This window comes from Sturnus vulgaris, chromosome W (assembly GCF_052056855.1).
Source record: "Sturnus vulgaris isolate bStuVul1 chromosome W, bStuVul1.hap1, whole genome shotgun sequence".
In the NCBI taxonomy this organism is placed as follows: domain Eukaryota; kingdom Metazoa; phylum Chordata; class Aves; order Passeriformes; family Sturnidae; genus Sturnus; species Sturnus vulgaris.
In genome coordinates this window covers 36,940,835-36,966,374 of record NC_142282.1, presented here as the reverse complement: position 1 = coordinate 36,966,374, position 25,540 = coordinate 36,940,835, and the positions used below count along the sequence as shown (strand labels likewise).

Below are 25,540 nucleotides of genomic sequence, written 5' to 3'. Positions count from 1 at the left end.
AGACCAAGGATTCGGATCATCAGGTATTGCTATGCTCACAATGGATCTCCATAACAGACCCAAAAAGAAGGTGAAACTAACCTATGCAGGACAGACAATAGAAATGATGGGACTCCTAGACACTAGGGCAGATACCAGCATTGTCTCTCCAGAAAAATGGCCCCACAACTGGCCATCACTGCAAACCACGGATACCGTGACGGGCGTCGGAGGGTTCACCCTTGCCAGAAAAACTCCTCCAGTAAGAGTCACTATAGATGGGCAAGATTTGGTGACTGTGTTGTCCGTAGTTGCGTTACCGCCATCGGTACATTGCTTGATTGGAAGGGACATCTTGGCTCAGATGGGGGTCGTTTTATCCAACGAGCACCCTTTGGGGTAATTGCCATTGCTTGGACTTTCCCGATCCCAATCACCTGAACTACCAATGAACCGGTAATGGTTAAGCAATGGCCTCTAAAAAGGGAAAGTCTAATACAAGCACATCAACTCGTAAAAGAACAATTCCAACAAGGACATTTGAAACTCTCGACAAGCCCATGGAACACACCAATTTTTGTGATCAAAAAGAAGTCAAGAAAATATCGTCTTCTGCACGATTTAAGAGCAGTAAATAATCAAATGGAGGCGATGGGGGCATTACAGCCAGGCCTCCCCAACCCAGCAATGCTCCCACAGCATTGGCCTCTTCTGATCATTGATCTAAAGGACTGCTTCTTCACTATAGCCTTACACCCTCAAGATACTAAAAGATTTGCGTTCACCCTACCAGCAATAAACAAAGAAGAACCTGATAAACGGTATGAATGGACTGTTCTTCCACAAGGAATAAAAAACTCGCCTACCCTGTGCCAACTGTATGTTGATGCCGCATTACAACCATTAAGGATACAGTGGCCCAACACAATTATTTATCATTATATGGATGATATCCTCTTTGCTCAAGAATCAGCATTTACAAACACTCAGATGCAAAAGATTCAAAGCGCCCTAACAAAGGCATCCCTCATAATAGCTCAAGAAAAAATACAGCGATCCACACCATGGAGGTACTTAGGGTGGTCTATCACAAGCCAGATCGTACGGCCGCAAAAGCTCCAGCTTGCAACAAAAATCACCACTCTAAATGAAGCACAGCGACTGCTAGGAGATCTGCAAGAGGCTAAGGCAATAGTAAGAGCCTGCCCCACCTGCAGTCATCACAATAGTGGGAAACACTTTGGGTCCCTGCTAGGTGAGTGAAGCCCATTCTAGATGACCGAACTGGTGGAAAGATTCCTGAGGAGGCGGCTGGCTCCAGTCGACCAAGAGCGGATCCAGCAGAAGTTGACGGTGACCTTACGGCCCTATTTACAGAAGTTGGGACGCTATAACAGCGCTGCCCGTAAGGCACTAAGGCAGCCACCACCGAATTGGGCTGATTGGATTGAGAGCCACGCCCACCAGGAAGAACAGCCTCTCAGCAGCCGTCCTTGTTGTGCGTGTGGGGGGTCATGGTGTGAAACCTGGGTAGCCCTAAAGTGCGGGGGCTGTGGGGACTGCTCGTGGGTGGAACAGAGAGCAGTGTTTAGTTTGTGGTGCTGAAGGTGTCAAAGTGACGACCTAAGAGATTCAAATTGGGGTCGGGCCCTAGAAAAAGAAGCAGGAGTGCCATATGCCCAGGTACAAAACCTATACGAGACACCAGAACAGCTCCTGTTAGCTTGGGCCCAGTGGGAACTTACCAACTGGATTAAGAAGCAGCACATCTATGCAAATTCGCACATTATCGCTGCAAGATGCAGACATAAAGTCCCACACCTGCCTTGGCCTCGGGTAGGACCAGTTAAGCCCGGTACAGACCCAGAGGAAGTATTAAATCAGAGTATAGAAAAGGTGAAACAACTGCAGATAACAGGGAGCAATACAGGGCGTAAAAAGAATAGGCCGCCAAAGAAATCAAAATGATGATCATTACACTGCTTATGCTTGCTAACTTTGCTCGCACAAAATCTTTTCCAATGCAGCATGCGCCTCAGGAGAACGTATGGGTAACATTCGCTAACATAACAAAACAAGAATCAATCTGCTTAAGTCTAGGGGGAGTACAAAATCCTTTTAGAACCTGCCTAGTAGAGTTGCCAGTATGGTTACAAGGAGTTCAAGGGAATGTGCTGCATGAATTTATCTGACCACTCTGAGTCCATCCACAAAAAGATACAAAACATGCAGCAGAAATTACACAACCTAAAAAAAGAAGATGGTTAGGGCATTGACGAGTGGTTAAAAAGCCTAGGTCTTGGAGGATGGATTCGAACCGTTATTAAGTATGCTATTATGGTGTTAGGTATATTCTTGTGCTTAGCTTCATTACTACCTTGCTTGATAACTTGCTTACAAAATTTTATTCAAAAGACTATTAGCAAAGCTTGGCATGCCACTCTTCTAGCTCAAAAAGAAAACGGGGGAAGTGTAGAGAGCCTGGTGCAGGAATGGCTGGAAGAAAAAGGCTATAGTCAGATCAACTTGGTGAAGCTAGCAAAGTGGGCCTCAGTCTCAGGGATACAGCGTCCTTTAGATAAGGAAGGCACGTAGAATTGAGAAAAACATGAATGCCGAAGTGCTTAGCTAAGCAGCACATCTAGACCAATGAGGAGCTAAGATTTTGCACTATGCATGAGCTAATTAAGCACTGTACTTAAGCACCACTCTGCATATCAATAAACAAGACTTTGCTGATGACCATATGGTGTCCGCGTCTCCCTTCTCCGACAGGGATCTACTCAGGCTTCAATGTCTCAGAAGAAGCAACGTTGATTCCTTGAATTCTATTGTTGAAAGTGAGAATGATACTTATGTAGTTAATGAATTAATTAAATCGAATTCATTTGAATGGGAAAATTGTCTTGTTCATGTAGATTTTAACGTGGGAAATTGATATTTGAATTCTACTTTTCATTGTTGTTGCTTTTCTGTATTCTTTGATTGCACAGATAGCAGATGTACTGACCAAGTATTCTGTGAAACTGGAGGAAATGTCCTTCCTCTTGGCAGCTGATGTTCACAAGCTCATTAACACTAAGGCTATGGCAAATGTTTTACCTGGGGCAAGATAACAGTCTGAATATTCCTAGAATGTCTTTCTTTCCCCAAATGAAATTCATTTTTTCTGCCTATCAATCACTGAAATATAGAAGAAATTTCTACTTGGCAGGGTATTGGTTATCATTTGTGTTCTTTTCTCCCCTCATTTTCTGTAGAAGGGACAATTTTTGTTTGTTTTTGCATGTCGTATGCTGCTTCTACTTCAGGTTTTATTTTTTAATACACAGAATGTAAAGAGAGCACTGCTGGATAATGAGAGGGCAACTGCCAAGCTACTCTTGAATCGAATGAAATGAGAGCTTGAGAAAGAAAAATGGCATCAACTGAAATGGCAAGGGAGAGTCAAGGACTGGAAGCTCATGCAAAAGAGGTGTGTAGTTCAGAGTTTCAGGTCAGAAATGTGGCAGTCTTCTTTTGGACAATGAGCAACACAAAGTGGCTAGTGTTCACTTTTGGTTTCTATCAAAGTAATACTTGATCATTTTTTCTTTCTACGTGATATCACGTATGATGTCACATATATCAGGTGATTCCATTCTACATATCTACTTTCCATCCTGCAGAGAATTTATGGCAAGTGAAGAAATACAGAATCCCCCAACTGTGAATATGGAAATGCAAAAGTTGATAAAGGAGCAGATGGTACTCAGTGAACAGAGACTGAAGGTTTTGCAATATATCGGGTATGGCAAAAGAGGGTATAGCATAAAGGAAAACAATTGTTGCTGGAGTTAATGAAGGACTTGGCTACAAAATGCACTTTGCTTCCTGTCAATGTGCGATTGCTAAATGCAGCAGTAAGGCAGGGTCTACATCTATTTCTGTACAGCTCTTTTGAATGGAAAAAATGCATTCTTGATTTTCAGTGCCCCAGCTACACTTAATAGGTGGCGATCAGGCTCTAAAAATGGATGAATGCAGAAGTAAATCTTGAAACATAGTAGAAATGGGCAAAGATGGGTGGAGACCTAGAAGTTGGTGCTTTTGTCAAGGCATTTTTTCTCAATGGCGTGTGATTTTATTTGCGCAATAAATTAAGAGAGGAGTCTGGATAGAAATCGAACGTTGCTACGTTTGAATATCCATCCTGAACACAAGACGCATTGGTGTGGGTGCAATGCATTCTGATCTTTACAGGGAGGATTTTTTATGGTGGATGTAGGAACAAGGTAGATGACAGTTAGTTCCTTATCGGGGAGTAAACTGTTGGCCTGGAACAACAACAATCTCAGGCTTATTTTCATTGCCAAGATGGCTGTAAATGAAAGAAAGCCCAGTAGTATGGATATTCAGATTCATAATTTTATATTTGAAGTACTGACTGGTTTGTATTTTAGGATACCTGACTCTTGTTTCCTACTTTGATAGCACCTTGTTGCCTCCAACACGTGCCAAATCTGATGGAAGCAAATGGTGCAGAACTCTGGAGAATTGAAACAAAAGTCTAGGTAGGTCGGGAAATCCTAAGTACAGACTGGAATTCAAGCAATATTTTCTTTTCTCCCGGGCAACGATGAGGCAGACAGTTGCTTTGAGAGTGCATGTTTGCTCTATTCTTTGTTCTGTGTGTTCCCACATACCTTCTCAGTTGCTTGGAGGTGGCAGTAAGAGCCAAAGAAGCTGCCTGTGGCATGGCTTTCCTTTGGCCAGTACGAACATCTGGGCATGGTGAGATCTAGAAGGAACGGCTTGGTTAGAATGAATCTGGGGGAAATTAAAAGTTAATTTTGACATGGATGCCTTTGCAATCATACAAAAATACTCCTTTTTAACTCTTGCAGAAGAAGAGGGGAAGTGTGAGAAGAAGAGGGTAAGTATTGGAGATACTTCCTTTCTCTGTGTCCTTGCAGCATGCCTTCCCTCTCTGTGTCTGCCTTCTCTTGCTCCAGAGCACATCCTGTTGGGATGTTTGTAGCCTGTATGGCAGCAAAGAAGTTGGTAGCGATTGTAAGTACCTTGCTACTTTGAAGCATAATGACAAAGAGCTGTGTATGAAAATGTCTTGATTTCTTTGGCTGGTAGTGTCTGGCGTCTGTAGGCAAAGGTCTGTAGGCACTGCTGGGATCTGTTCTGTGTGCTGAGATTCAGCACATGGCCTCTGTCATGTTTCCATGTCACACTGCACTATGAAAGATGGGAATTTTGACTGTGGTCTGTTCCATAGCATTCAGACAGCCCTAATGTGGAGTGCGTGGAGAAAATGAGCATCCAGTATGAGATGGACGAGGGCAAATGTCAGGAGAAAGGGCAGATGTGCAAGTTGAGTGCCACAGCTTTTGGCTGTGATAGCCGTGGTCCAATGTGTCATTAGACTAAAATGCGTCTGAGGATGCACCAAACATTGAGATAACAAGTGGAATTCCTTTTTAACCTCCGCCTTACTCTGTTCAAAAAGTAAGCCATCCGTTTGGTTTCACAGCAGTAGTTGGTATTTGTACTCGAAATGTGGAAAAGCCTTAACAAATGCCGGTAATGAAGGGAGTGCTGTCCTACGTGAATGTGGAAGATGCAAGGAGCCTCAGGCCTTGTGCTAAATCTGTCTTATCTTGGGAAAGAAATTCCACCTCTGCCTCAATTTCTCCCTTTGTGTCCAACCAGATGGTATTGTTTACTAATCTAATATGGCATGTAGGAGGCTGAATCTATCTCTGTCCATCACAAGAAAAGAAACACTAGGTTTAGCCAGGCTCTCTGAAAGCCACACAGTATTTCTTCTGTACATGTCAATAATTTGTTCTGCTTTTCCTTCAGTTGACCCTGTTGGATATGAACATTTGCACAGTAGAAGATGCTGAAGTTGTGCGCTTCAACATGCTTCAGATGACTGAGAAACTAAGATGTAGGTTTGAAGAAGAAGTGGAGCGCGTGGATGTATGACGTTTCTTCCACCCACTGCCCACCTCACCTGGGCTACCGGCTAGCTCCGGGAAGCCTGCGTCGGTGAGCGGCCCCTCCCCGGCACCACTCTGGGACCCCCAGAAGAGGTGTAGCAACAGCTACGCCTGGGCGAGTCGTCAGGTAGGGACAAAGAGGCGCATGAGAGACCTTTTACAGTTCTGGGGGAATGGATTAATTGAAGGAAGAGGTAACAGGTCAGGAGGTTGGGAGAGGGAACCGCAAAAGGCAGTTTGAGGGGTTCTACACTGGCTTAAGTACGGGGGAGGAGCAAGGGGAGGGCACAAAACTCTGTCCAATAACGGTTAACGGGGGGAGGTACAGAAGGCGGGGAAAGGGGTACATTGAGCCAATAAGGTAAACCGAGGGTGGGGATACATACAATATAACCAATCATGAATACAAAAGGGAATGCTGGACACAGAAACTTCTAGAACAAAGGGAGGGGCTACAAAGGATTGACATCCAGTGGGGCAGGGTTTAGGGAGAGGGAAAGGGAAGGTTCCAGATAAAGGGGAGGGGTTTAGGATCACTGACTAGGGCAAAGGTAGTAAAGGGAAAAACTATTATGTACTTAACTTAGGGGAACGAAACTGAGACCAACCATCAACACAGAAGGAAAATTAACATTAAACAACACAACAGTACATCTCCCCCTTTCTTTTTAAACAGAAGTGTCATTTTCAAAGTCGTCGCCAGAGGTGAGCCCATCCTTCTCTTCCTCAACTGCTTTCATGTCTTCACCATTTGGGGGATCTTCAAGATCCCAATCCAGGATAGGCCCCACCTCTGCGCGGTTAACTTGGGGTGATGGGGAGATGCTGCGGACAACTAATGTCTTTATAATGGGGATAGCAATTCAAACGAGAATAATAACTAGGACAATAGAAATAATGGTTTTGACAACTGAAGCCAGCCAACCCGAAAGTCCCTAGGTTTTAAAGATGTTTCTCAGCCAGTCTTCGGATTCCTCCTTGATGTTCGTGACAAGACCTTGTATTTACTGTATCTCGGAGTAGACACTGCTGCTCGGAGATGACAAGTTGAGACAGCAGAGGCCTTTGAAGTCCTCTCAGCCGTGGCCATGCGCAAGCAACAGGAAATCTATTGCTTCCCGATTTTGTAGGGTCGCCTGCCTGGTAATTTCCTCATCTGCTAGGAGGTCGCTTAAGGCCACTGACGTAAGGTTTGCCTGTTTCGCTACCCAGCACTCTAGGCGGCCCAATTCACCTAGGGCTTTAGCCGCTGCCACCCACGGTAAAAAGATGGAGACAGCAACTCTTTTGGACTTAGACCAATGAAAAACATCTGCATTGCAATTTTCATCCAAATTATGAGCTTCTCTCTTTTGGATTGCAGATTTTGTGTTTTTAGATTTCCAATTCGAAATTTGGGTACGGTTAGGCGAAAACAGGGTCAGTCGTCCAAGGGTGCAGAGCCCTCCTATCAGGCGAGAGGGGATGCCTGCCCACGCCCGGTCGCCACAGATCAAGAAGACCCCCTTACCTAGCTGACGAGGTTAGTCTACAGGGATCCCCTCAATCTGGGCGGTGGCGTTGCACCTCGCGGCAGCTCTATAGTCAAGGTTGGGTTGGATAACGTTTAGGTATGATTCAGGGTTGGACCATCTATAATGATTCTGAACACAAAAACGGGATGGGGCTGAACCAAGTAACTCTAATTCCTGAGGTTCCTCGGGTGCTTTGGGAAGGTCTTTAGACCACTCCAGCCACACCCAGAGGGGGTTGGTCATAGGATAGGAGGCATAGGAGGGGTGCCACCGCCGGGGGTTAAAATCATCCCGCATGTTGATGATTGTCTTGGGATATTCGTCGGGCTGAAATGGGATCCCCACCAGGCAGGTTGAAAGTGGATTCCCTGTTGCCGCAGTTGATAAGCAGAGATGGTCCTGCTGCATGGCCTGGGCCAGGGTGACCCACACATTCTTCCTTGGCTGCGGGACTATCCACTCCACCGAAGACTGGCAAAGGCACGCCCAGATGACAAGGGCATACCACATCCTGGGGCTCCGGGTGGCTGACTAAAACAGAACAGGAAAAGTGAATGGGTTACTCAGATAAGTCCTGAACTTCAGGGGGAGGAAACAACTTGGAGAAGGGGCTGTCCCGCTCTCTGGGGGACCCTTGGTGTTCCAGGGAGAGGCGCCAGCGTCGACGAAGCGCTGCATATTTGACATCTCCGGAGGTTGGCCCTGACAGATGTCCCTGACTGGCAGTATAGGGCCGGATCCACCTTTGAGGGACCCACCTCAAACCAAAGGGCGTGGATACGCAAGCGTACCCACGACCCCAGGTGACTAACTCATGTGGGCTCTCCGTATTACCGGTCTCCTCACAATGGGAGGACTCAGCACTTCGAAGGAGCAGTTAAGAAAGTTGATGGTAAAAAGGGCTTTTTGCAATATAGTATGAGGTGTATCGAATTGAGTATCGCCCTGTTGCTGCTCCAGGACCCGTTTGAGCGTTTGGTGGGCGCGCTCAACCATGCCCTGACCTGCGGGGGAATAACGGGATGCCAGTCTTATGTTTGATTCCACACCTCTGCGGGAACTCCCAGGAGGCCGTGGAAGCATATGCTGGGCCATTGTCCGATTTCAATTCCCTTGGGATCCCCAACACAGAGAAGGCCTGTACAAGGTGTTTGTGTACGTCCTTGGCCTTCTCCCCTGTGTGGGCAGAAGGGAAGACTGCCCCGGAAAAGGTGTCCACACTCACATGTACATATTTCAACCTGCCGAACTGCGGAACGTGGGTGACATCAATCTGCCATAACTCACAGCTCTCCAGGCCTCTAGGATTGATGCCAGAGCTCAGGGTTGGCACCCCAAGCTTCTGGCACTGGGGACATGTGGCCACAATGTCCTTGGCCTGGTCACGGATTAGTTGGAATTGCCATACCAAGCCAGGTGCATTCTGATGGAATTTCTGATGGCTCAGCTTTGCCTGTTGGTAAATATCAGGAATCCCGGCCATATCAGCTGGTGCGGCCAGGGTGTCTGCTCTCTGGTTACCCTCGGCGATAAAGCCTGGCAGGTCTGTGTGCGGTCTTACGTGCATCACAAAGTATGGATGCTCTCGGTGGGAGACAGCATATATCAGCTTCGAGAGCAGAGCGTGGAGGTTCGGATTAGAGACTTCTTTCAAAACAGCGTTCTCTGCCCTTGACACCACACCCGCCACATAGGCCGAATCTGTAACCAAATTAAGTGGCTCTGAGAACCTCTCGAAAGCTCTAATGACTGCATCTAACTCAGCAATTTGAGGGGAACCCTCAACAACCTTAACATCTGCTTCCCACTGCTGAGTCTGGGGGTTCTTCCAAGTCATGACTGACTTGTGCGAAGCCCCAGATGCGTCTCTAAAAACAGTTAGAGCTTTGAGCGACACCCGGCTCAATTTTTCTTTCGGGACCAGATTGAAATTTGAATTAAATAATTTATGACTTTGGTGGTGGACAGATGTTTGTCCTGTGTAGCTATCAAGGGCAAAGAGAAGAGTCTCATTCTCCCGGAGCAAATGCTCCAAAACCTCCTTAGTCAGCTTGCCTGATGATAAGGCAAGTGGTACTCGGATGAACGCAAAATCGCAACCCGCCAGCCCTCACAAATGAGCCCTGGCCTTCCTGATCATCTGTGCCATCAGCTCCTGTGGCCTGGTGATACTTTTGGACCTCTGATGACTGAGGAACACCCGCTCCATAATCAAGAGGGGGTCCCTCTGGTCCTGGTCCCACTGGTAAATGAGGCCGTGGAGGTGCGGCAGCCGTCCCAGGATAATAAACTCAAATTGCAGATTCGGCAGGTAGCGATGGGCTTGTCTTGTCCCCATCGCCTTCTCTACCTTTTCCAGAGCTGCCCTCGCATCTGGGGTCAGCACCCTAGGAGAAAGTAACTCCTCTCCCCCTTTCAATAAATTGAAAAGGGGAGCTAGGTCCTCGGTGGTCAATCCTAGCCAGGGTCTGACCCAATTCAATGACCCACACAGCTGGTGGAAATCCGCAAGGGTTTTTGGCTTGGTGTTAATTGCCAATTTCTGTGGGACAGTAGTCCTGCTGTTAATTTGGAGCCCGAGATACTTCCACGGGGGCATCCTCTGAACTTTCTCCTTCTGGAGCTCAAACCCTGCAGAGATCAAAACCTCGATGACAAGGTCAAGGACATACTGCAGTATGTCGTCCGTGGGGGCACAAATTAGCACATCATCCATATAGTGCAGGATGACGGCCTCCCCTGCCTTGGCATGGACAGGAGAAAGCAATGCGGCTACATACTATTGACAGATACTGGGGCTGTTCTTCATGCCCTGAGGCAGTACCCGCCAATGGAAGCCCCTCATTGGGGCTTCCCGGTTGATGGATGGAACCGAGAAGGCAAACCGTGGTGCATCCTCGGGGTCGAGGGGAATTGGGAAAAAACAATCCTTGATATCTAGGACTGCCAGATTCCAACTTTGCGGCAGCATTGAGGGTGAGGGCATACCTGGTTGCAGAGACCCCATGTCTTCTATCTTTTTATTTATTTCACGAAGGTCGTGAAGGAGCCGCCACTTGTCCTTCCCCGGCTTTTTGATGATGAAGACCGGAGAATTCCAAGGGCTCCAGGTTGGCTCGATGTTACCTTTGGCTAACTGCTCCTCCACGATTTCGTTGAGCGCCTGCATTTTCTGTTTGTTAAGCGACCACTGATCTATCCATACTGGTTCATCAGATAGCCAATTCAGTTTCTGGACAGGGCGCTCCACAGTGGCTGCTAAGAAAAATCCTGCGGGGTTTTCAGGATGTCAATACGAACACCCCATTGCGACATGGCATCTCTGCACCACAGGAGAGCTTTATACTCCATAACAAAAGGGCGGACATTAGCCACCTGCCCTTCAGGTCCCTCAATTTTAATTACGCTTTTTGACTGCCGAGCCAATTGGGCCCCCCTGACTCCTTGTATTCTGCCAGACACGGGTTGCAACTCCCAATGTGATGGCCAATTCTTGGTTGGTATAATTGTCACATCTGCTCCTGTATCGAAGAGTCCGTCGAGGTAAAAGTAGTCTTCACCCCGACGGAGTCCGCATCCAATGATTGGTTTATCCTCACCAATGACTTCCGCCCAATAGACGCAGGGATTAGCCGGTTTCGCCACGATGGTGTTGGGCACCGGAATCGCCTGCGCTACTAGTTGTTCCTTTGGCAGGAAGTATGGTGGCTGGATGCACCGTGCCAGGAGAGAGAAACCGTCCGGACACAAAAGCTGTGTCTGCGGCACGATTTCAACCTCCGGAGGGGTACACTTTGTATCCCCAAGCACGACATACGTGCAGTCGAGTCTGGCGAACAAACCCGGTGATGTGGGCTTCACCGACACCAACCGCCAGTCCTGTGTTTCAAAATAAGTGTTATCTGTCAGGGCCAAGCTCAGGGGAGGACAAGGAGTCCACCCTGGCGCTATTTGTCATGTTCGGTAAATGCCGGATCCGGTGGGAATGTCACATCCGGTATTGGTATTGCCCCCCCTCACGGCCCCTTCGCGGCCCGCCTCATTTTTGTTTTCACGCGAGGCGGGGTCGCTCTCCCCAGTTAGTTTTTTTTGTTTGTGTGCTTCTTCCCACCTCCCCCTGCCCCTGCCCGTTATCGATTTTATTTTTAAGAGGGCACACGCGTGTGATGTGACCAAGCTGGTTGCAGAGGAAGCAGCGCACAGGGAAAGTCTTTGCAGCTGCAGTCATCGCCGCCATCATCACTCCTCCTCTGGTGGGAATAGGTGGCGCTGGCACAACTGCGCACTTGACACAGGCCTCCACTATAAGCTGGAGAGATGGCTCAGGGTAGAGAGGTAGAGATGTTATAACCTGTTTACATGCATCGTTAGCATTTAACTTTATCATTTCCATTATTAGTTCTTCTAGGGTGTCCTGGTTTTTCACTTGCTTTTCAATTTCTATCTCTAGCCTCTCCACGAACTCAATGATAGGTTCCACCGGCCCCTGTTTGATGGAGGCATAGTGGACACGGGGCTCGGTGGTCGGCATCACCATGAATGCCTTCTCGGCAGCAGCTTGAATTTTTAAAATCACAGGCTTTGGGATTTTTTTTCTGCCTGTGCTTCTGCCTGGGACCACTGCCCTTCGCCTCACAAATGATCCATCGTGATGGGCTTTTTGTCTGCGTCAATGGCGCACTTGGGGCTCTGTAAGAGCTCAGGCAGGAGTTCCCCTAGCATCCTTTTCCATGTGTCCTCCCACAATCTGTACTCAATTGATAGGAGGAGACATTTAAACAATCCTTTCAAGTCGCTAGGGACCAAGATATTGGAGGAGAAAGTAGCTTCCAATAAGCCTTTAAAATATTTGCTCTTTCTCCCGAACTCCTTCTGTGCCCTACAGAGCTCCTTTTTATGGGAGTATTCAAATGGCCGCCAATTTGGAATACCCCTTTGCCAAGAATAAAAAACCGGAGCGGCAATGAGTGTGGTCTCCGCTTCCGGGTTCCGATCCCCTGGCCTGTCACTTCCGTTTTCCGGAGCGTGGGAACCGGAAGGAGGGGAGTGGGAATCGGAAGTCAGAAGCGGAGGGGCAGGACCACTTACGGAGGAGGAGCCAGAACACTGGCAACATTCATGGTGATGGGTGGGACCTGTTGAGCTCGGGGGCCGCCTCTCTGGGGGTGGAGTAAGAGGAGGAGTTTTAGTAGGAGGAGGAGGAGGAGCCTGGGGAGGAGGAACACCCCTCCCGTGGGAGGAGACAGGGGCAGGACTTGGGGAAGGAGGCAGGAACAGAAAGGGGTTGGGACAGGGTGTAGGGGGGGGGAGCCACAGTTGGAGGAGGGTACGGATCAATGAGGAAGGGATTCTGGGGAGAAAAAGGAGCCAGAGCACAAGGGACCGGCCACGCCACGTAGCCGGCCCCATCTTGTGCGCCGGAGTCCAGGAGGCTATTTTGTGGCTCTGGGGGGGATGACTGGAACCTGACTGACTTTGGGGTTTTTGGGGTAGAGCCTGGGGGAGGAGCGGGGGAGGGTTTCGGGGTACATTTACAAACTTTACAACTCTTTAAAACAGGTTTCAGGGTAGAACTCGGGGTGCAACTGGGAGAGACGGAACTGCGGGAAGAGGGATTAGGGGAAGGCTCCCTGACGGCTGGTGCCTTGCCGCCCGGACTAGGGTATCGGGAGGACTGAGAGGGGCCAGGCGAGCAGCGGCTGGTCTCCCTGGCCAGGCTGGTCTGCAATCGTTGCGAGCTGCCCGTCTCGGATCCCCCGATGCAGGGGAAGAGGGATTGGAAAGAGGGTTAGGAGAGGGGAGAACAACTGGGGGAACCCGGGATGGCTTGCTTCCCTTCCCCGCCCTCTCCTGGTGGGGCGGGGCTGGGCACCCGCTCCCTGCCTTTTCTTTTACAGCTGTACGAATTTGAATGTATAAACTGAAAAGCCGATCCACGGAGGTGTCGTCCTGATTGCTCAACGCCATGAGCCTTTGTCCTACTTGTTCCCAAATCTGGACCGACTCCATTTTCTGGGGTGACACCCTGGGGAATTGGGAAGCAAGCCATTTTATGAACTTGTTTAACGAACCCCGTGAAAACTTTTTTTTTCCTCCCTCCAGGGTACCCACAAGTTGGAAAAACATCTCCTGCTGCTGTGTGGACAGCTTTGCGCCTATTATGGTGTGCCTCGTACCCACACAGCAGAACTCACTCTCCCACTGCAGCAAAAGAAAACTGAAACAACTGAGAATAAAGGTCCCAGGGCCAGTTAGTCCCCCACCCTCAGGGACTAAAGGAAGGGGTTTTTTTACGGGCCTCCACACCTAGGGCTGCACACCCCGCCCCGCCTAATGGTAAGCCCCCCTGCACCCCGTTGGGGGATACTTACCGGCTCCGTTGGCCTCTGGAACAGGAGCTGCAACAGGAGGCCCCTCCCTCGAAAGTGGTACTCCGGGCGCAGAGGTTTGCCACCTTCTCCCCGGGAGCTCGGCGGACCTGGCCGGCTCCGACCCGGGTAGTCGATGCCCAATGCCTCTGATCCTCAGATCTTAGAGGCTCTTCAAGGGGTCACCGGCGAAGTGGCCCCGCGGTGAGCGCCAAACTGACGTTTCTTCCACCCACTGCCCACCTCACCTGGGCTACCGGCTAGCTCCGGGAAGCCTGCATCGGTGAGTGGCCCCTCCCCGGCACCACTCTGGGAGCTGCAGAAGAGGTGTAGCAACAGCTACGCCTGGGCGAGTCATCAGGCAGGGACAAAGATGTGCAGGAGAGACCTTTTACGGTTCTGGGGGAATGGATTTATTGAAGGAAGAGGTAACAGGTCAGGAGGTTGGGAGAGGGAACCGCAAAAGGCAGTTTGAGGGGTTCTACACTGGCTTAAGTACGGAGGAGGAGCAAGGGGAGGGCGAATAACGGTTAACGGGGGGAAGTACAGAAGGCGGGGAAAGGGGTACATTGAGCCAATAAGGCAAACCGAGGGTGGAGATAGATACAATATAACCAATCATGAATACAAAAGGGAATGCTTGACACAGAAACTTCTAGAACAAAGGGAGGGGCTACAAAGGATTGACATCCAGTGGGGCAGGGTTTAGGGTGAGGGACAGGGAAGGTTCCAGATAAAGGGGAGGGGTTTAGGATGACTGACTAGGGAAAAGGTGGGAAAGGGAAAAAATATTAAGTACTTAGGGGAATGAAACTGGGACCAGCCATCAACACAGAAGGAATGTTAACATTAAAAAACACAACACAACAGATGTACGTTTCTTTAATTGGTGGCATATATTTTCATCACTCCTTGGGATTAGTCTGTTCTTCCTGTGCTGCCACCTGCAATGCTTTTTTCTGCGTGGTAGGTCATTGATGTCACCTTAGAAAGAGGTCCATAGTGTGACAAAACACTACAAACAAACAGTTTGGTGTGGAAGAGTTTCATGTGGAAGTGTTCATAATTCTTGTGTTTATTATTTAGAATATAAATAGATTATATTTTTATGATCATTTCTATCTGAAATACATATGATAGCGATGAATGACGTATGGCCCAGCCTGCTTAAGATCAGACTTTAGGAATAGCTGGAAATGATCTCCCAAATGTCTTCCAATTTTTCCTATACATAAAAAAAGTCGGGCAGTTGTTTCTAAAGGGATAAATTATAGAATGTGATTTGGTGCTTTGTGGTGCCAGAATAAACAGAAGTTTTGATACTCTGCATTCTTAGCAGTTTACTTGGAGACTGATTTTTTTTACTCTCCAGATAGAAGATGCCATGTTGGATACGAGTCGTAAAATTCCAGGCAGCATTTTATCATGTTACATATCCTCTTACTCATTCATTTAACCTTCCAGCAGTTTAGAAAGAACTTGTTCACTTGAATGTGTTTCTTTGGAGTGATTTTAAGGAGATGGATAAACGGCAATAATACAGGTAGAAATATAAAAACAAGGGTTTGCTATAAAGACAGGACTTCTTAATGCAAAGAGCCCTCTGAAATTCAAAATACCTGCTATAAAATTAAAAACGTAATCTTTGACTTTTAGATGGGAATTTCTACTCTTCAGTTTCATTCTGTCAGGTGCATTTTTGCTAACTGCTTGATTCACGCTGAATGGACAGTCCTGTCTTATTCTTGGTATGGCAACAGTGATAGAGATCACTGCTGCTTTCTGTAGAAAGTGGCTGCAAGTCGCTATTACGAGATCTTGTGCAGGTCTAGAGTCTGATTGGATGTGAGGTTCTCATTGTTTCAACAAGCAACTTGGGGTGGCAGTGTCAGAGGTGTTCATTATCTAGGAAGATTTTCATAGGCGATGAGTTTTGTTGAGGTTGCTTTCTCTTCTGGGTGTAGAATATAAGTGCATAATTAACTTCCTTGAATCCTAAATAGTTGGGGAGATTTTAGTATCTATGAAACCATTTTTACTGGCTTTTTTATGTGGCCTTAGTGTCTTCTCCAAATACTCCTTCAGCTCTTCCTCACAGCTCACCGTTTTCCTTTTTTCTGGAATTCTATGCAGATCACTTTCATCATCTTTCTTCTTGAGATCAAATTAGAACAAGGTATGAATTTTGTATTGTCAATTTAAAAGGTAGAGCATCTTTGAACATTGGTTGTACTACTTAGGCCTTGTTTTAATGCTGTTGTGTGAAGGTATGGAAAAAGAGTGCTTTTCACTTCATGTAAGAATATAGAATAATGTCCGTAGTGAACAAGGTTAAGGCAAATAATGCCCACCGTTTAGGAATGGGACAAAGGAAGACTGCTATCATTCAAAAACCATAGCACATCAGTATTACTGTGCATACATTCACATCCATGCCTTATTGAGAAGGTAAAAGTAGTAGTGCAGATTCTAGGATCACTGGAATCAGAAGTTGGTCTGCACCATCATGTCTTCACTCCTAGATTTGATCTCATTCAAAGTTCTAGGAACTCAGACGTTTAAGATAGCCAAGCACTTCCAACTTTAAAAATCATCTAAAAATTGGTACAATACCGCTCTCCTTCCTGAAGATCTTAGCAGCAGCTCTGAAGCCATAGAGGAAGCAGCACTGTTCACACACACAGGAGGTCTTTCCTACCTGCTCGATCAGAGGCACATTAGAAGAGCAGTATGGACCTGAGGGGCAGATGCACATACCTTCACACACCTGGCAGTGGGACTGTGGCTACAGCTGGAGGTTTGGTACTCTTCCTAATAATTTGAGCCGTTAAAACAAAGCCAGAGGTAACAGACCAAGTGAAAATACAATGCCAGGTTGCGGGAAGAGAATGTTACCTATCTGAACACCTACATAAATTCCCCATCATTCTCTTTGTTTAGGAGACCAAGACAATGTCGGTGTAAATGAAAACAAGTGTGAATATTGATTTTTCTTGAATCAAGACTCAGCTTTATGTCCAAGTCAAAGGCCAATAAACCAGAAAGGCTCCGCTGAGCACAGTGCCGAACTAACATGGAAGACAGTAATTTGACCTCTTATGTAAGCAGTGTTGGAATGGTTCCCCATCCAAAAGGAAGGATGTCAAATGCTTCTTTGGAAATATTTTAACTTCTGTGCATTTCTTTCTTTGTAATGAACTAATCTCTAACAAGGCAGGACGTGATTGTGTTCAGTAGAAACAGATCAATGGCAACATTTAGCCTAAAGGTTTTATGAGATTGATCAGGAAGTTCGATTTAGATTTAAAGGCACTGTAGTCATATTTAATTTTATTTCTCTCCGTACTTGAGTCTCTTAAACAGGGACCTTCAATTGGACAGGAACGGGACACTGAAGCAAATTGTAATGGATGACGTAATGTCTTACCCGGAAGCATTTTGTGGGAATTGATTTCTTCTAGGTATCCATCAGCCAGCATTTTGGTGTGAAGGAAATCTTCAAACAGGTAAAACAAAAATTCCCTTTGGTTTAAAACCTGACTGCTATATTAATTTTTCACTTTTGAGAAAATTTTCATGACCTTTAAAATTCAGACTATATCAAGTATTGTTTCAGCCATTGAAGAAAGTGCTTTTGATAGAGATAGGAGAGGGAAACCAAAACATTTCTCAGAGCAGCACTTTGAACTCTGTCCTTGTTACAAACGGCACTTGAGCAAATTCATTTGCATTTGGAACAGAAAACTGCAAGGTAACAGGTTTATCATTACGGATTTGAGTGTTCCAGGTTCTTTAGATACTAAGTGATCTATTCAAGATGATCTCTTACTGAAATAGATCCATTTTGAGAAGGGCTATGGATTTCTTAGAAGAAAGCAAATCCCTGTGTTAAAACGTTGTGGTGGGCGTTTTTTGTTGTTGTTTTGCTTTTAGAACTTGCAAGGCACAACCGACTTCATAGTTCGAGATCCAAATAAGACCACGACATTCCAAACAGGTGTTTCTTTTTGGTTGTTTTTCAATCTGTATATCTTTGGATTGTAACCAGTAGAACTGTGCTTGAACTGGAAAGAAGAAGCTGAGGTTTCCGAAGTGGAACAAACGGTGGAACAGTAAGCTGAGAGCATTGTGCAAGGGGAGGAAAGAGGGGAAAATGGTAAGAGTTTCCTGAGTCGGAAGGGACCCCTAGGGATCGTCAAAGTCCAACTCCTGGCCCTGCACAGATAGTCCAACAGTCCCACCCTCTGCATCCCTGAGAGCATTGGCCAAAGGCTCCTGGATCTCTGGCAGCCTTGGGGCTGTGCCCATTGCCTGGAGAACCTATTCAGTGCCTGACCAGCCTCTGAGGAAAAAAACCTTTCCCTGATAGCCAGCCTAATAGTCCCCTGACACAGCTCCTGGCATTCCCTTGGCTCCTGTCCCTGGTCCCAGAGATCAGAGAGCAAAGCTGTCCCTGTGCTGCCCTTGAGAGGAGGTGAGAGGTCCCAAGTGAGGTGTGAGCTCAGTGTCCTCTCTGCAGCTGAACCAAATGCCTTCAGCCACTCTTTGTACGGCTTCCCCTCCAGCCCGTTCACTATCTTTGTGTCCCTCCTTTGGACATTTCTCCAATAGCCTGAGGTCTTTCTGACGTTGTGGCATCCAAAATTGCCCCCAGGGCTTGAAGAGAGCTCAGTCCCAGCCCAGAGCAGTGCAGGACAATCACCTCTCTCGAGCGAGCGGTGCCACAAGATAGGGACAGTTGTCAAAAATCAGCTGGAGAAACAAATCTAACAGAGAAACAGGTGATCTAGGCACAGGAAATGGAAGAAGCAGAGGAAGAAGAAGATGAGGAGAGGATTCCTTGTAAAAGTGAAGAAAATGAGCATGCAGAACAGGGACTAAGCATTATGCAGGTAAGTGAGCAAGAGAATAAGTTTGAAAGTGAAGGCAGTTTTGTCCAAAAGAAGGAGGAATAGGAAGTCTTTTTGCTGAGAATGAATAGAAAGTTTTTTTCCATTTAGGTTGTATATGAAGCACCCAGGGCTCTCAATCATGGTTTTAAAAAATTAAGATTTTTGCTAAGAGTAGAAGTAGTTTCCATGACCATGATGTAAGTTAGGTAGGTAAATGGTAGGTTAATAATTATTAGATACTCTAGGCTAGAGCTAATTGGTATAATTATCTGCTATTATTAATTTACGTACAGAAGAACGTAAAAAAGTAAACTGCTAACTATGAAGCACGGAGCTTTGGATCGTGCCAGAGGGTCACTGAGACCTGATGAAGACTCTCCAGACTTCATCCTTCGAGACCACTGACCCAATTCAAGATAAGAGCTGTGCACGCGTGAAGGACTAATGGGCTCATTTTAATATGGGATGGGAGGTGGTGGGGTTATGCATATGTATTGTATGTAAGATCTTGGGGAATAAATAGATGGCAAAGAACCTTGTTCAGGGCCGTCACGCCTTTCGCTGGTGTCTCCTGTGCCGCCCGCATGTGAATAAACATATCACTTTCTATCTTTAATTACTTAGTGATTATACCAGGATTTTTAATGATTCAGCTCTAGATCCTTTTGTGGGAAAATGGAGTGTGTAAAGTTGCCAATCATTTTGGAGCGAATTTGGAGGTTTTTGGGGTCGCAGGTGAATTTTGGGTTGAAATCTGGGGATTTGGGGGTTCCCAGGTGAATTGGGGGGGGGAGGGATTTGGGGAGATCCAGGTGAGTTTTGAGGGGTCCCAGGTTGATTTTGGGGGAGAATTTGTGGAATTTTGGGGGATCCCGGGTAGCGAGGTTTGGGGTTGTGTTGATTTGAAACTAAAAGCAGTGCGAGACTCCAAGTCACTAATAAAATTTAATAGGAGAAAAGAGGAAAAATAAAATACCTGCAATAAGATAAAAGAAAAACCACCAACAAAGTCAGAAATACAACCTGACACCCTATCAGTCAGGGTGTTGGTAGCAGTCCGTATAAATGGTGGCTGCAGTCCTCCTGGATTACAGATGTGGTTCATTTGAAGCAGTGATCCTGTAGAAGGTGCAGTTTTCCTCCGAAGATCCAGCGATGATGTGGAAAAAAGTCCAACTTTCCTCTGAGATCCAGTGGAAAGGACTGTCTTGGTGTTCCAAATCTCAGTTTTTATCTAGGTAGGAAATGTTTGGCTCCTCCCCCTGGCTGGAGCATCTCCCAACCGGATGATGTAATCTTATCAGTCGCACAATAGGACTTAATGGCCCATTAACAGAATCTGTCTTCTGGAGGAAGAATGGGTTGTGAAAAGATAACGATGATCATCCCCCTGATCTTATCAGATGGCACATCAGCAGAGGATATCTCCCACAGAGATAAGGATCACCACCCCTCCCACATTTTAAGAGATGGTGATAGAATACACATTTTTGCATTGTACCCCAGGACAGGGGTGAATTTGTAGAATGTGGGGAGTCCCGGTTGAATTTTAGGAGGAATTTGTGGAATTCTAGCGATCTGAGGGGAATTTTGGGTGGAATTTGGTGATTTTAGGGTTCTCAGGTGAATTTTAGGGTTCTCAGGTGACTTTTGGGGATGACAGGCAGATTTTGGGGTGAATTCTGTCGATTTTGTGGTGTCCAGGTGAGCATTTGGGAGTCGTGGGAGAATTTTGGGATGAATTTCGGGGGATGCATGTGAATTTTCCAGGGAATTTTGGTGATTTTTGGGAGTCCCAGATGGGTCTTGGAGTGAATTTGGTGGATTTGGGCGTATCTGGGTGGGTTTTGAGGGGGCTTGGAAACATTTTGGGGTGAATTTGGGAGGTGTTGGGGGGACTGGATCTTGGGAGGGATTTGAGGGATTTTGGGGGTTGCAAGTGGGATTTTGGGGTGAAGCCCTAGGATTTGGCAGTCCCCCCTGAATTTTGGGAGGAATTTGTGGAATTCTGTGAGTTGCCAGGTGAGTGCTGGGCATCCCAGGGGGACTTCGCGATGAATTTTGGGGATTTTGGGTTTCCCAGGTGATTTTCTGAGGTGAAAAGGTTCAAAAAGGTTTATTTTGAAAACAAGTTAAAGCCAGAAGGTTATTGAAAATTAATAGATGTGATGCAAGAAGGTAATATGCAGACAATACACAGTGAGACAAATCATGGGAAAAATACAGTGGTAACACATGAGTGTGTGAGGATGGGATCAGAATAGCTAAGGCTCAGTTGAAGCTGAATTTGGAAAAGCATGCCAAAAATAAGAATAATAAAGGCACCTACGGGTATTTCAGTGGGAAAAGGAAGATGAAAAGAAACCTATCACACCTAACCTATTCCCCCCCACCCCCCCCACCCCCCCTATAAGCCAGACAGGACTAGTGACAACAGACAAGGAGAAGGCTGAGCTACTCAACAAATGTTGGTCTCAATTTTTCCTGCCAGTCACTATTTCCACATCTCTCAGGTTATTGGACTGGTGGACTTGATTCTAAGCCATAGTAGCAGGTCAGCTTTCAGACCACTTGAGGAACCTGAGCATGCAAGACCATGGGACCCACCGAGAGGCATGTCAGGGCCCTGAGAGAACTGGCAGCTGTAGTTGCTAAGGTGCTTCCTCCATCATATTTGAGAAATCAAGGCAACCAGCTGAAGCCTCCAGACACTGTGTTGTATTGACTCCAATACTCTTGGTCTTTTTTATAAATCTTAGAGCTCTGAGTCAATTTCTGCAGAGGATTCCCAATGCAGTTTCAAAAATGGAATCTTTGTTATTGGTCCTCATGTTGATCTTGGATATTTCCACTTTCTGCACTCCTATATTTTCGAAACATTTGTAATGACTGAAAAGAAAGCTGAGACGAGGCATTATGTTCTTTCCAGTGATATAAATGGACCAGAGTTCTTTTCAGACAAATATATTTTTGCTGTGTCTAAGCACATGTGCATACCTGTGTTTGATTTTTGTGTCCAGGTTTTGGCAATGGGGCAGCCACAGGGCCGTCCTGTGACAATGGCCCAGGTGCTGCTCTGTCCCGCTTTCTTCCAACTGGCTCCACTTCAGGATGTCCTCCCTGCTCAGAGAAGAGGCTGGGACAGCATCTTTAGAAATGTGACTTTCTGGTTTTTTTTTTTTTTGTTTTGTTTTGTTATTCTTATAGTTAGTAAAAACATTCAACCTGATTTTTTGATGTGTTGGGTTTGGAGGTTTTTCAGTTTTGGGTTGGGTTTTTTGTGGGATTTTTTATCTCCTTGGGGATTATTGGATGGGGGTTTTTTTGTGTTGTATTGGTCTGCGTTTTTTGTTTGAAAAGAATTTTAGCAACAATACTAGTGGCAGGGTAAAAGAAAGGAAGAGTTCACAGGAATCCCCCCCCCCACAACAGACAATACCTGATGGCTCCTCTGCCCAGCTTACTGACTACACCGGAACCCAGTGACCCCCATAGATACTCCCTTCTCCCTGCCCCCAGCCATGATGTGAGATGGAATAGAATAACTAAGATTAAGATTCTCCCTATGTAACTCCATCATACTTCGATTCTGGGAAAAAAAATTTCTTGAAGTTCTCTTATTTCACATCATTTGAATTTGAATTTGTATACTAAAAAGTCTAGCCAGAACCTCATGGCAATGCTAATAGCCAATTCTAGAATGTCCGAGATGATATACACTTCTTTCAAGAGAATGTGATACCTCACGTGACTTCTCCAGAATTTCAATGAACAGTGGGAGTAGTCTACAAGATTCTTGCTGCCGTCTGGGTTTCCTGGTAGTTGGCTGGTCTATGTAAGCCAACCACCTATTCAGCAGAGGGAATATTTGTGTGATACTTGATGGTATGTGAGATGGAACACAGTAATTTATGGCTTTTTGCATAGTGATGAAGCTGTAAAGAAAGCTCCATAATGCTCAGACAAGGAGGCTGCTGGACTTCAAGCAGCAAAGGCCTAAAACCAATCAGTGAAAAGGTGTTGAAAAAAAAAAGCCAGGTGGGGAGCAAAGTGATACTTAAGGGCAGTTGACTGAAAGAGGAAATCTAGTGAAAAAAAAAGTCCAAGAGTGAAGGAATAACAGGGAAAATGAAACTAAGGAAGGAAATCAATCTCAGCTCATCATTTCAGAAGCTAACAAGTTGTCATTGCAATGATGCATAAATTGAGAAATAATAAATATGTCTGGGCCAAAATCTAAAATATGAACTTGATTGCATTCTGCCTTTCATGGAATCATACAACAGTCTGTGCTTAAAGATCATCTAGTCCAACTTCCTTGCCAGGTAGATCTTACAGTCGATCAAATTGCTCAAGACTAGCCAAACTGATAAGGAGCACTCTCAATGATGGGGCATCCACAACTTCTGGAACCCCCGTTTGAGTGTCTCACCAGCTTCATTGTAAAAAAGTTTTTCCTTTTAGCCAGTCTAAACCTAGTCTCAGTTTGACAGCATGGCCCCTTGTCCTGTCTCTGCAAACCTTCCGAAAAAGTCTTTCTCCATTTGTCTTATACCCTCTTTACATATTCAAAGGCCACCATACTGTCTGTCCAGAAACCTCTCTTCTCCAGGCTAAAAGATCCTACTTTTCACAAGAACCAGGTCATAAACTGAGATGGAAGACATCTCAGGAGATCACATCATCCAACAGCTCAGTGTAAGAATAGCTCTGAAGTCAGATCAACTAGCTTAGGGCTGTGTCTGTTTGAATTTTGAAAATTACCAGGAATTGAAATGCTTCAAGGAAGAGAACTCTGGGTGGCTCCAGAAACAGCCTGAGAAACTCGAGCAAACTCGAAACCTCAGAAACTACCACTGCTTTCTCTCCCTCAGCCCAAGCAGTCACAAAGAAGAAGTGTTCCCAGCAGGTTGGGATAGCACACATATACACTACATATACATGACAGGCATCGCCAGCATCCGCATCCTGCTCCTTTCTGTGGCTGGCAAGAGTGAGACTGGATGTTTACATGTGGGCAAACTGGGTCCCTCCAGCAGCTCAGACACTCAGCCTGCCCATTGACCCCACTGAATTCCAGTATTCGCAGTGTCCCAAGGCCACAGCACTACTTTGCTTGCTTGCACAGACCATCACATGCCTCCTAAATCAGTCAGGACTCCCCTGGTCCTACAGCCAGCACCCCACTTGCTCTACCCCAGGCCACTGCCATTGTTCACCAACTTCTCCACTTTGATCTTTGCTGGTGCTCTCAACACCAGTACACCCAGATGTTCTGCAGCTGTTGTCTCCTGGTGGAAAGGACTTGTAAAGCCATGTTTCCTAACAGGACTTCCACAACCTTTCAGAGCAACCTTTTCTGGGGTATGAACAATCTCATTCAAATGTCAGCATTTCTTTTCCCATATGTGAAATCAGAATTTCCTTCTTCTGGGCATGCCCAAAACAAGGCACAAACCACATTGTCCCTTCTGTTTCACATGTCGACTTGTTTGTAAACAATGCGAGGAGAATACCTGTTTTGATCCAAGCTAATCTCTGGCCCTTATAGTGCTTTCGGTAGTTAGTTTTGCTTTGCTATTTACTTCATGTCCCATTGAATTTTTGAAGAATAAACAGACTATCTGTCTGAATAGCAGCGTAGCAGTGATGAATAAATGCAATTACCATCTGCTCCTTTACCAACTTTTTCATTTCCATATTCACAGTGGGGGGATTCTCTATTTCTTCACTTGCCATAAATTCTGTGCAGGATGGAAATTAGATATGTAGAATGGAATCACATGATATATGCGATATCATATGTGATATCACATATAAAGAAAAAATGATCAAGTATTACTTTGATAGAAACCAAAAGTGGACACTTGCCACTTTGTGTTGCTCATTGTCCAAAAGAAGACTGCCACATTTCTGACCGGAAACTCTGAACTACACACTTCTTCTGCATGAGCTTCCAGTCCTCGACTCCCCCTTGCCATTTCAGTTGATGCCATTTTTCTTTCTCAAGCTCTGATTTAATTCGATTCAAGAGTAGCTTGGCAGTTGCCCTCTCATTATCCAGCGGTGCTCTGTTTATATTCTGTGTATTAAAATATGAAACCAGAAGTAGAAGCAGCATACGACATGCAAAAACAAACAAAAAATTGTCTCTTCTACAGAAAATGAGGGGAGAAAAGAACACAAATGATAACCAATACCCTGCCAAGTAGAAATTTCTTCTATATTTCAGTGATTGATAGGCAGAAAAAATGAATTTCATTTGGGGAAAGAAAGACATTCTAGGAATATTCAGACTGTTATCTTGCCCCAGGTAAAACATTTGCCATAGCCTTAGTGTTAATGAGCTTGTGAACATCAGCTGCCAAGAGGAAGGACATTTCCTCCAGTTTCACAGAATACTTGGTCAGTACATCTGCTATCTGTGCAATCAAAGAATACAGAAAAGCAACAACAATGAAAAATAGAACTCAAATATCAATTTCCCAAGTTAAAATCTACATGAACAAGACAATTTTTCCGTTCAAGTGAATTCGATTTAATTAATTCATTAACTACATAAGTATCATTCTCATGTTCAAGAATAGAATTCAAAGAATCAACGTTGCTTCTTCTGAGACATTGAAGCCTGAGTAGATCCCAACTTCAGATCTATTAGGACAGCATGAAAGCAATACCTGCTACATTTAGTACATGTAAACTACAAAGACATCTAGAACAGCTCTAAAAGATGAACAAACCCATGAACTTTGAAGGAGATGATAGCAAGAAATGTGGAAATAGGCTTTATC

The 25,540-nt window shown here is 45.8% G+C and overlaps 1 protein-coding gene and 1 long non-coding RNA gene across 2 annotated transcripts in view; one reads left to right on the top strand and one right to left on the bottom strand.

Moving 5' to 3' along the window:
- The window catches only part of LOC148220114 (uncharacterized), a 643,144-nt gene that overhangs the window by 112,431 nt on the left and 505,173 nt on the right, over window positions 1–25,540 (bottom strand). The gene's annotated exons all lie outside the window — the stretch shown is intronic.
- The window catches only part of LOC148220117 (endogenous retrovirus group K member 8 Gag polyprotein-like), a 70,809-nt gene that overhangs the window by 3,105 nt on the left and 42,164 nt on the right, over window positions 1–25,540 (top strand). The gene's annotated exons all lie outside the window — the stretch shown is intronic.